Raw genomic sequence first — 9,144 nt, forward strand, 5'->3', positions numbered from 1 at the left:
CTTGGCAGTGTTCCATCATTTTTCTTTTTGTGATATGGAGTGAGATATAACTGAAAACAGAACGTGGCTCTAAATTCATTCAGTAAATTATCATGAATACTCCCTGAAGTTTTAAAAGGAGGCAACTTGGGTATTTTCTTCTGGATGTAATCTAACCAAACTTCTCATTTTACTTAAGGTTGCATTTCATCCATAGTTTAATGATGGATAATCACTGAGCTGTTTCATGTTAGTCTGTATTAATAAAAACAAGGAGGAGTCTTTGTGGCACCTGAGAGACTAACACATTTATTTGGGCATAAGCTTTCGTGGGCTAAAACCCACTTCATCAGATGCATGGAGTGAAAAATACAGCAAGCAGAATATATTTTATAGCACATGAAAAAATGAGAGTTGCCTTACCAAGTGGGGGGTCCATCTTAATTGAATTGGCTCGTTAGCACTGACCCCCCACTTGGTAAGGCAACTCCCATCTTTTCATGTGCTATAATATATATCAGAGTTGGGACAAACTATGGCCTGCAGGCCACATCCAGCCCACAGGACCCTTCTCTCTGGCCCCCGAGCTCCTGCCAGGGAGCGGGGTCAGGACAGGCTTGCGGAGGAGCCAGCCCAACTCCCTGGCAGCGTGGTGGGTGGGGCAGAGGCTAGTCCCTGGCCCCTCCCTCCCTGCCTTCCTCACAGTCACATTTCCCCAGTACCTGGGCAGCGTGGCTGCAGCTTCGGCTATAGCGCAGCCAGACCTGGTGCTCCAGGGCGCTGTCAGGGGGCAGGGAGGTTGCAGGGGGCAGTCAAGGGACCTGGGCCCTGCTGCGGGGACAGGGGCAGAGCAAGCCAGGGCCCCCCCCTCCACCCCCAGCATGCTTGGCCCCTGTCCCCAGCAGCCAAGCCCAGACAGGGAGCAAGCCCTGCCCGACTGCCAGGGAGAGCAGCCAAATGAGCAGGGGAAATGCACAGGGAAAGGACTGAGCCCCTCTTTCCCCCACCCCACAGGTAACATGGGGTGGGGAGAGCAGGGGGGATTGGATAAGGGGTGGGGGAGGTCCGGGGGGCAGTCAGGGTGGGGAGCAGGGTAGGTTGGATAGGGGCAGGGGTCTCAGGGGGTAATCAGGGGGCAGAGAGCTCGGGTGTTTGGATAGGATGCGGGAGTCCTGGGCGGCAGTCAGGGTGGGGAGCAGGAGGGGTTGGATGGGGGTGAGGTTCCGGGGGGCTGGATAGGGGTCTAGGGCCAGGCCATGCCTCACTGTTTGGGGAGGCACAGCCTCCCGCAGCCTTCCCTACCTGGCCCACCATACAATTTCTGTACCCGATGTGGCCCTGGGGCCAAAAAGTTTGCCCACCCCTGATATATATTCTGCTTACTGTATTTTTTCATTCCATGCATTTGATGAAGTGGGTTTTAGCCCATGAAAGTTTATGCCCAAATAAATTTGTTAGTCTCTAAGGTGCCACAAAGACTCCTTGTTGTTTTCACTGAGCTGCGACATTCATGCCGCTCTTGATACTACCAGTGGTGCTTCTGACTTTTTATTTGTTGGGGTTTTTTTGGTCATTCATGCTACTCAGTCTAATGAAAGAGTTGTTCTGATTCACAGACGTGCACTTAGGTTATTTTGTGTTCTATAGAGCAGTTGTTGCAAAAGAATACAATGTATCAGCTTAATGGTCAGGCCCACAGCGAAGTGACCTATTTGGAGGAATAGTTTATCTGACTATTTTAGACCTTTTTTCTATTCACAAATAGGTACTGTAGTGATTTGTACAAATATGCTCTTTTCAGCATTGTTTGAATCATTTGTGTGAAAGCATTTTACACTATAGGTTATTGGCACAATAAGCATTACCGTTATTAATTATTCATAATGGGTGATTGGCCACCTGTCAAGGTTCCTCCCCCACTCTGAACTCTAGGGTACAGATGTGGGGACCTGCATGAGAACCTCCTAAGCTTATCTTTACCAGCTTAGGTCAAAACTTCCCCAAGGTACAAAATATTCCACCCTTTGCCCTTGGATTGGCCACTATCACCACCAAACAAATACTGGTTACTGGGGAAGGGCTGTTTGGAAATGTCTTTCCCCCCAAATACTTCCCAAAACCTTGCATCCCACTTCCTGGGCAAGGTTTGGTAAAAAGCCTCACCAATTTGCCTAGGTGACTACAGACCCAGACCCTTGGATCTTAAGAACAATGAACAATCCTCCCAACACTTGCATCCCCCCTTTCCTGGGAAATGTTGGATAAAAAGCCTCACCAATTTGCATAGGTGACCACAGACCCAAACCCTTGGATCTGAGAGCAATGAAAAAGCATTCAGTTTTCTTACAAGAAGACTTTTAATAGAAATAGGAGTAAATAGAAGTAAAGAAATCCCCTCTGTAAAATCAAGATGGTAGATACCTTACAGGGTAATTAGATTCAAAACATAGAGAATCCCTCTAGGCAAAAACTTAAGTTACAAAAAAGATACACAAACAGAAATAGTTATTCTATTCAGCACAATTCTTTTCTCAGCCATTTAAAGAAATCATAATCTAACACGTACCTAGCTAGATTACTTACTAAAAGTTCTAAGACTCTATTCCTGGTCTATCCCCGGCAAAGGCAGTATAAAGACAGACCCTTTGTTTCTCTCCCTCCTCCCAGCTTTTGAAAGTATCTTGTCTCCTCATTGGTCATTTTGGTCAGGTGCCAGCGAGGTTACCTTTAGCTTCTTAACCCTTTACAGATGAGAGTTTTCCTCTGGCCAGGAGGGATTTTAAAGGGGTTTACCCTTCCCTTTATATTTATGACACCACCTAAATCACATTGTATTGGTTCAGTCTCCTGATTGGGTGACATAGACTTTACAATTTATAAATTACTTCTACTTCTATCTGAAATGATATTTATGGTGAAAATAATTTTGTGAACATTTAGTTTTTCATTTAAAAGAATAAGCAGCATTGCTACTCCCTGGATGTCCAAGAGCCAAAACCTGAGGCCTAACTCAGTTCTGATCTCCTGTGCATTACAGCCTTGTATATCCAAAAGTTGCAGGGAATATCTGAAATCTTTAGAAAAATTGACTTTTCACTGTAGGAGGGTAACTCACTACCCAGCTAGAGAATGGCTGTTCAATCAGGTCCTTACCTCCAGAATGGATGCTAACAATCTCAGATCTCTGTAAATACTGTACCAGAATCCTGCAGTCTTCCCCAGTACTATTCATGATCTACTTTCAAATATTTAACCTGTAGGAATTCCCTTTTTGTTGCAGTTCTGTTTAAAGAGTCTTGGCCCCATCGCAGAACTGCATTAAATGGTTTATTCTAGAGCTAACATTGAAGTTATGCAAAAGATTTACATAAACCCTACTTTTTAATATGATTATGTGGGCCCCCTAATAGCTGTTTCGTATACAAGCCACTATGGAGCCCTTGAACAGAGCTATGGCTAGCGGTATTATAAAGAGGGTTGTTGGAGAACAGACTATTGGTGATGATTTATAATGTCTATTTTCATCTAAGACAAATCTATATTTGAGCAACTTCAAAGCAACAGAACCTTTTGGAATCTATAATAGGAATACTGTACAATGCTGCATACAAGCAGTGACACAGGGTGCTTGGGCCCTTGGAGAAGGAATGTGGGGATGTCCAGTGCAGCTGGGACTGATTACCTGCTGCCCAGTTGAGTTCAACGGAAGGCACCTGGCCCTTATAAAAGAGGGAATGGTGGCAAAGTGAAGTGACTGAGAATTAGAAGACTCTAGGAGTGAGTATGAGATATGAAGAAGAAAAGACTTCAGCTAGGTAGGGCTGAGAGTGGCCTGCCAAAATCAGGGAAGAATCAAAAAGGAAAGAACCCGCCAGGAGTGAGTTTGTTTTCAAATTCTATAAATAAATTTGATCTAGAAGGGGAATGTTTTAAGGACTCTGCGCTGGGGGAGTTTATTTAAGGAGTCCTAAAGAGGGTAAACTGAGGCAGGATGCCTTCAGAGCAAGCTCTGGCTATGAGGGAGTGCTCAGGAAGTGGCTGCCCTGTAACTACAATTAATGACTTGATCTAGGTTTTTCTGTTGATTGTAATAGGAGCTTGAGAGGGCACCAATATACCACGTGGTGTTTATTCATATAAAATTCTCTCTCATTTTCAAAGGGACAGTTTGATTTTTTTTGAGACCATACAAAATTCTGGTGAATCTAGTAATCTCAAACTGCAGGCATCTTAAATTGTGTGAAGATGGTATCCACAAAATTACATTAATTACATTCTGGAAACTAAAAGAGGACTTGTGGCACCTTAGAGACTAACAAATTTAGTGCTCAGGGGTCGCATGCTCAAATAAATTTGTTAGTCTCTAAGGTGCCACAAGTCCTCCTTTTCTTTTTGCGAATACAGACTAACATGGCTGTTACTCTGAACTCTGGAAACTGTGGTTGGTGGAATCACTGTTTATAATATTCACTTTGTTAAACTGAAAGACTAGAATTTTATTATTCAAATAAGCAAAAATTGTCTGAAAAGACCCTTTCTTGCTCGAGCTTATCCATTATGGCAGGACAGGCTGGTCTAAAGGGATCCTCGAATGGTGTTGTGTGACTCTGGTTAAGCCTGCATTGAAAATAAGGATGACTTTTTAGTAAACCTACATAAATTGTTATGCTTTGGACAGATTCCCTGTAAGAACAACTTTGAGAGATGTCACTTTAATACCTCATTGTTGCTCCAGTGAAGAGCTGCAACCAGAAAATTTCACTGTGAACACCATGGTTCAAAGTATGCTTTGAAGAATCTTCCTTCTATTTTCTAAACTGCCTCAGACGTTACTAAATGACCCTATTGCGTAGTGCCTGAGTGTTCTGACTTTAGCCAGAAAAGGGCAGGATTACCAACACATTTGATAATATAAAGATTGGTAGAGCACTAACAAGGGGCTTAGTGCTTTATAAACTAAAAGGTCCATGTTCCAAGAAGCTCATGCTCTAAATGTCAATAGTTTCCTATTATATTTATACTATGCTATTATAGAAGTGTGTGTATGGGGACTCTGTAAGGCTCAGGCTTTTTGATTGCTTTGGTTTAAGCATCCAAAGGTTACCCAGGAGACAGATTTCTTGACAAAAGGCACTGTACTGTGGAAGTGACTTCTGGAAGAGGTCAGAACGAACAAGGATTTCAGTGCCTTCACAATGAAATGTAAAGCCTGCTATTTTAACTCAACTGACTGTTCTCTTAAGTACTGCTCACCGTTCACATTTATGATACAGGCCAAAAAAAAAAAACAACTCCGCAAAGAAGAATGGGGAAATGAAAAAATAACACATTTTGTGTGTGTGTATACACTTGAATACCATTGTGATGAATGTGGTACAAGAACCTAGCCAGAAGATCTGGATCGCATCTGAACTGCTCCAGCCTTCCGAATTAGGCTTGTGAGACCAAACTTTCATGTAAGATTTCTTTTGGTACTTTCTGGTCCTGGAGGTGGAACAGGGTGGCCTGGCCCTTTAAGGGCTGGGGGCTGTCAGCCCTGTATATTCATCTCTACCAGCTGGGAAGGGGTCTGATGTCCTCTATAAAAGGTGGAGGAAGCGTAGTAGGAGGGAGGTGGGCTCCTGCAGTATCCACTGGATCATGGGACTGATGGGAAGAGTCTGCCCTCCTTTTCGGCACTCAGTGAGCCTCTGGGAGCTGTAGCAAGGGCGGGCAGAGCAGCTGTTTTTGTCTAGTGTTTTCCCTAAACTTTGAGTTTGAAGGATAAAACTGGGCCTAGAAAGAGACATGGGCGTGGTAGTGAGTCCTTCCTAGGAAGGTGGGGAGAGCCAGCCTGAGTGAGGGGAAACTGAGGCAGTAGCCGGTCTGAAACCAGACTAGGTAAGGTGGCCCTGCCACAGGAGGGAAATAGTATTTTTTAATCATGCAGCTGATCATGAGATCTCTGATTAAAATAATTTGAAATGGGAGGCTTTTGCTCTCCGAAACAGGCTTTTAACAGCCTGTGCCAAGTGCTGTGGCTCCCCCACCCAGGGCAGTGGGAATCAGGTGGACTCAGGCTTCGGTCCCCCCTCCTGGGGCGCTGTAGTAACTTTTGTTGTCAGAAGGGGGTCGCAGTGCAATGAAGTTTGAGAACCGCTGAGGTAGAGAATGGGAAAGTGCGAGGCTGCAGCGCCATCTAGTGGCTAACAGGAGAGATCTCCCGCTTCTGCATCGGTGTTCAGTTAATAGGGAGAGCCAGATAATGGAGGGTCGGATAAATGTGGTTTGACTATAGTTACGCACGGCATAATGCTTCCTGCCTGGGGGCCGTGGAGTGCCATTTAAAGTGTCTGTGTAGGGCGAGGAGGGAGAGATTCACCTACCCACCCCCCCCAGCCAAGGAGCCCCTACACCTGCTCCTTTCCAGAAGCCTCAGCCCCTGTCTTACCCCACCCCGCTCCTTACCTTACCCCTCCCTGCTGATGAGCCTCACCCTTGGGTTTCAGGTCTTGGTTCCTGGCGCTGGGAGCTGTTGTGGTTTTGGCAGCCTCCAGCTGAGGGCCTGGCTCCCTGAGCATGTAGAGGGGGAGCGGGGCGCCGCCTGCGATGTGCGTGGCCGCTAGTTACAAGATGGGCGTACGTGAAGTTGTACGTGCATCACAAAAAAGAAAGAAAATAAGGCTGCCACCTGCCTGGTTTTTGACCGGCCAGGCAGGTTTTGCTGCTCTCTTGCCCGTCAAGAGATGTGATTTGCCTAACTGCATAAAAATGGTCAGAACATGGCCTGGGTGCCCCCCCGCTCCAAGCTGTGCTGACTGCTGCTCTTCACAGCTTACACACTGTCCCGTGGTGTGAGCAGCATGGAGCCTAACCACCCAAGGGGAAACGGATTGTTAGCAAACATAATCTCTCCCTTAGCAGCTGACATGCAAGAGGGCGTTTGGTTCTTCAGGATGGTGCTGCATGACCCTTGCTCAGCTCTGGCCAGCTCGACTGGCTGGTGGAGAGGGGACTGGAGCCAGGGCACCACCTCCCTTCTTACTTGGGGGTGACTTGTGCCTTCAGGAGCACCAGAAGGGAACCATCCCTATGCATCCCTAAATGCAGGGATGCAATTGTGGGTAGCAGGGGGAGAGGAAGACTCCTTGTGCCCTTATCCCTTCACCCCATACAATGAGCAGACATAATTGGTAGCTGCGACTGGGGTAGTCTGCCCTGGCAGGGTAGAGATGCCTAGGGGTCAGCCACCTTTCACATGGCATGACCATTTCAGAGTTTGAATGGCCTGATATGTATGTGTGTATGTATAGAAGGACTTAGAAGATATTAATAGAGAGGATGTGGCCGTCGGAATAAGTGGTGTTTGGGGAAGAAATGCTGTAACTGTGTCTTGAAGGGCCCAGGGCCAGGAACCTTGCAGCAAGGGTGGTGCAAGGCTCCCCTCACCCAACCAGTTGGGGCGAGTTTTAAGGCAGTCTATATGCTGCCACCACTCCTCCCTCACAGCTGGGCAGCCACAAGCAGGAAAAGGCCGGCCTGCGGAAACTCTCTGTGCTTGAGGATTGCCTGGGGAACAGGGGCCTGCTGAGGGTGATGCTGGCTAAGACCCTACCACTCGCTAACTTACAGCCCAGCTCCAGGGAGGAGAGTGTGACCCTTTGAAGGGCAACCCCAGCTCAAGGAAAGGGGCTGGGGGTCTCCTCAACAGGGGTGAGGGCTCATCAGACCTCTTCCATGACCCCAGAGCTGTATGACCTGAGGCCACTAACAAAGTGACACTTTGTAGATGTCCTAAGCACATAGTGAAAAGGGGTTTGAAATACTATATATCCCCTTGCTAGTACTACTGTAGATCCAGCTATTAAAAATTGTTTTCTAGCTCTTAAAACTGATTTTTAGCTCAGCAATACAATCCCAATAATTAGCAGCGTGTTACTGAGTGAGGCTGTTAGGTATAACACCACATTTTGTGGCTACAATCTGATCCCAACCCAATGTTCTTTCAGGCCAGTGAGGGCTAAATCAATGGCCTTCAGTTCTCGGAACTTTAAACTTCAATTTTTCTGCAGCTCCCATTGGCTGGGAATGGCCAACTGTGGCCACTGGGAGCTGTGAACGGTCAATGTAAACAAACTGTCTCACGGCCCGACAGCGGATTACCCTGACGGGCTGCAGGTTGCCCACCTCTGGTCTAGTGGGTCTCTTATTTAAAACATTTGCTTTGAGATTGCACGGCTACAGTCTGACCCTGCATTCCTCACTCCCACTGGAGTGAAAGGAGGCTATGCCTGAGGATGGAGTGCAGGATCAGGGTTCAATGCAGAGCACTGGCAATGACAGGTTGTTTGCATTACATCATGGCCAGGCCACAGCAAGGTGGAGGCCACTGTGAAAAAGCGAACTTGTCTCAGACCGAAGCAAAATGTGGAAATGTTTTTCTATGAGCAACTAAGCTGTTTAATCACAGAGGGACATCCACTGAAGGGGACAGCAGAGACCATATATTTAAATTACTCCTAGCCTGTGGTTTTTCAGAGTTCAGATATAGTGCAAATCTTAATCACTGCTATGCGGAATAGCTCATATAAAGTAGAGCTGGGAAAGACCAGTTAGCTCCAGTAGTCTTCCTCCCTGCCAATGCAGGAGCGTTCCCTACAACATGTACTTCGTTGCTTTTACGTGAGGTTTCCATTGGGAGCACATTCCGCTGCCCAATCCCTCTCACAGCATAGTGGTTTCCAGTGACGGTCAGTCAAAATTTTCCCAGTCCTTAATTTCATCCCACAACTGGGAGTTGTTTTCCCCAAGGATGACACTAAATAATTATTTTTTCCTTGGTGTTTGCGTCTTTCAGATACTGTTACCGTGTCCCTCCCTTCCTGCTCATGTACATACTGTAGACATACATTGTGTCCTTAATCTTCCCTTCTGACTCACATTTTCTAGCCCTCTGGATCACCTTTGTTGTCTTTTTCTGACCCGACCCCCCCCCCCCCCCGTTTCAGTATCTTTACGATAAGGAGGTGCCTGGACTCTCCTTTTACCTATAATTTTGCTCTTTCAGCCCCCAACCATACTATAAATTGACAACTAACTTTCCTATCTGGCAATAACTACTTTTCTATTTCAAAATATTCCAGAAGAGGTCACACTAAAGTCCTAGTGAAGAACTCCTGGAAAGCG

This window comes from Caretta caretta, chromosome 5 (assembly GCF_965140235.1).
Source record: "Caretta caretta isolate rCarCar2 chromosome 5, rCarCar1.hap1, whole genome shotgun sequence".
Classification (NCBI taxonomy): domain Eukaryota; kingdom Metazoa; phylum Chordata; order Testudines; family Cheloniidae; genus Caretta; species Caretta caretta.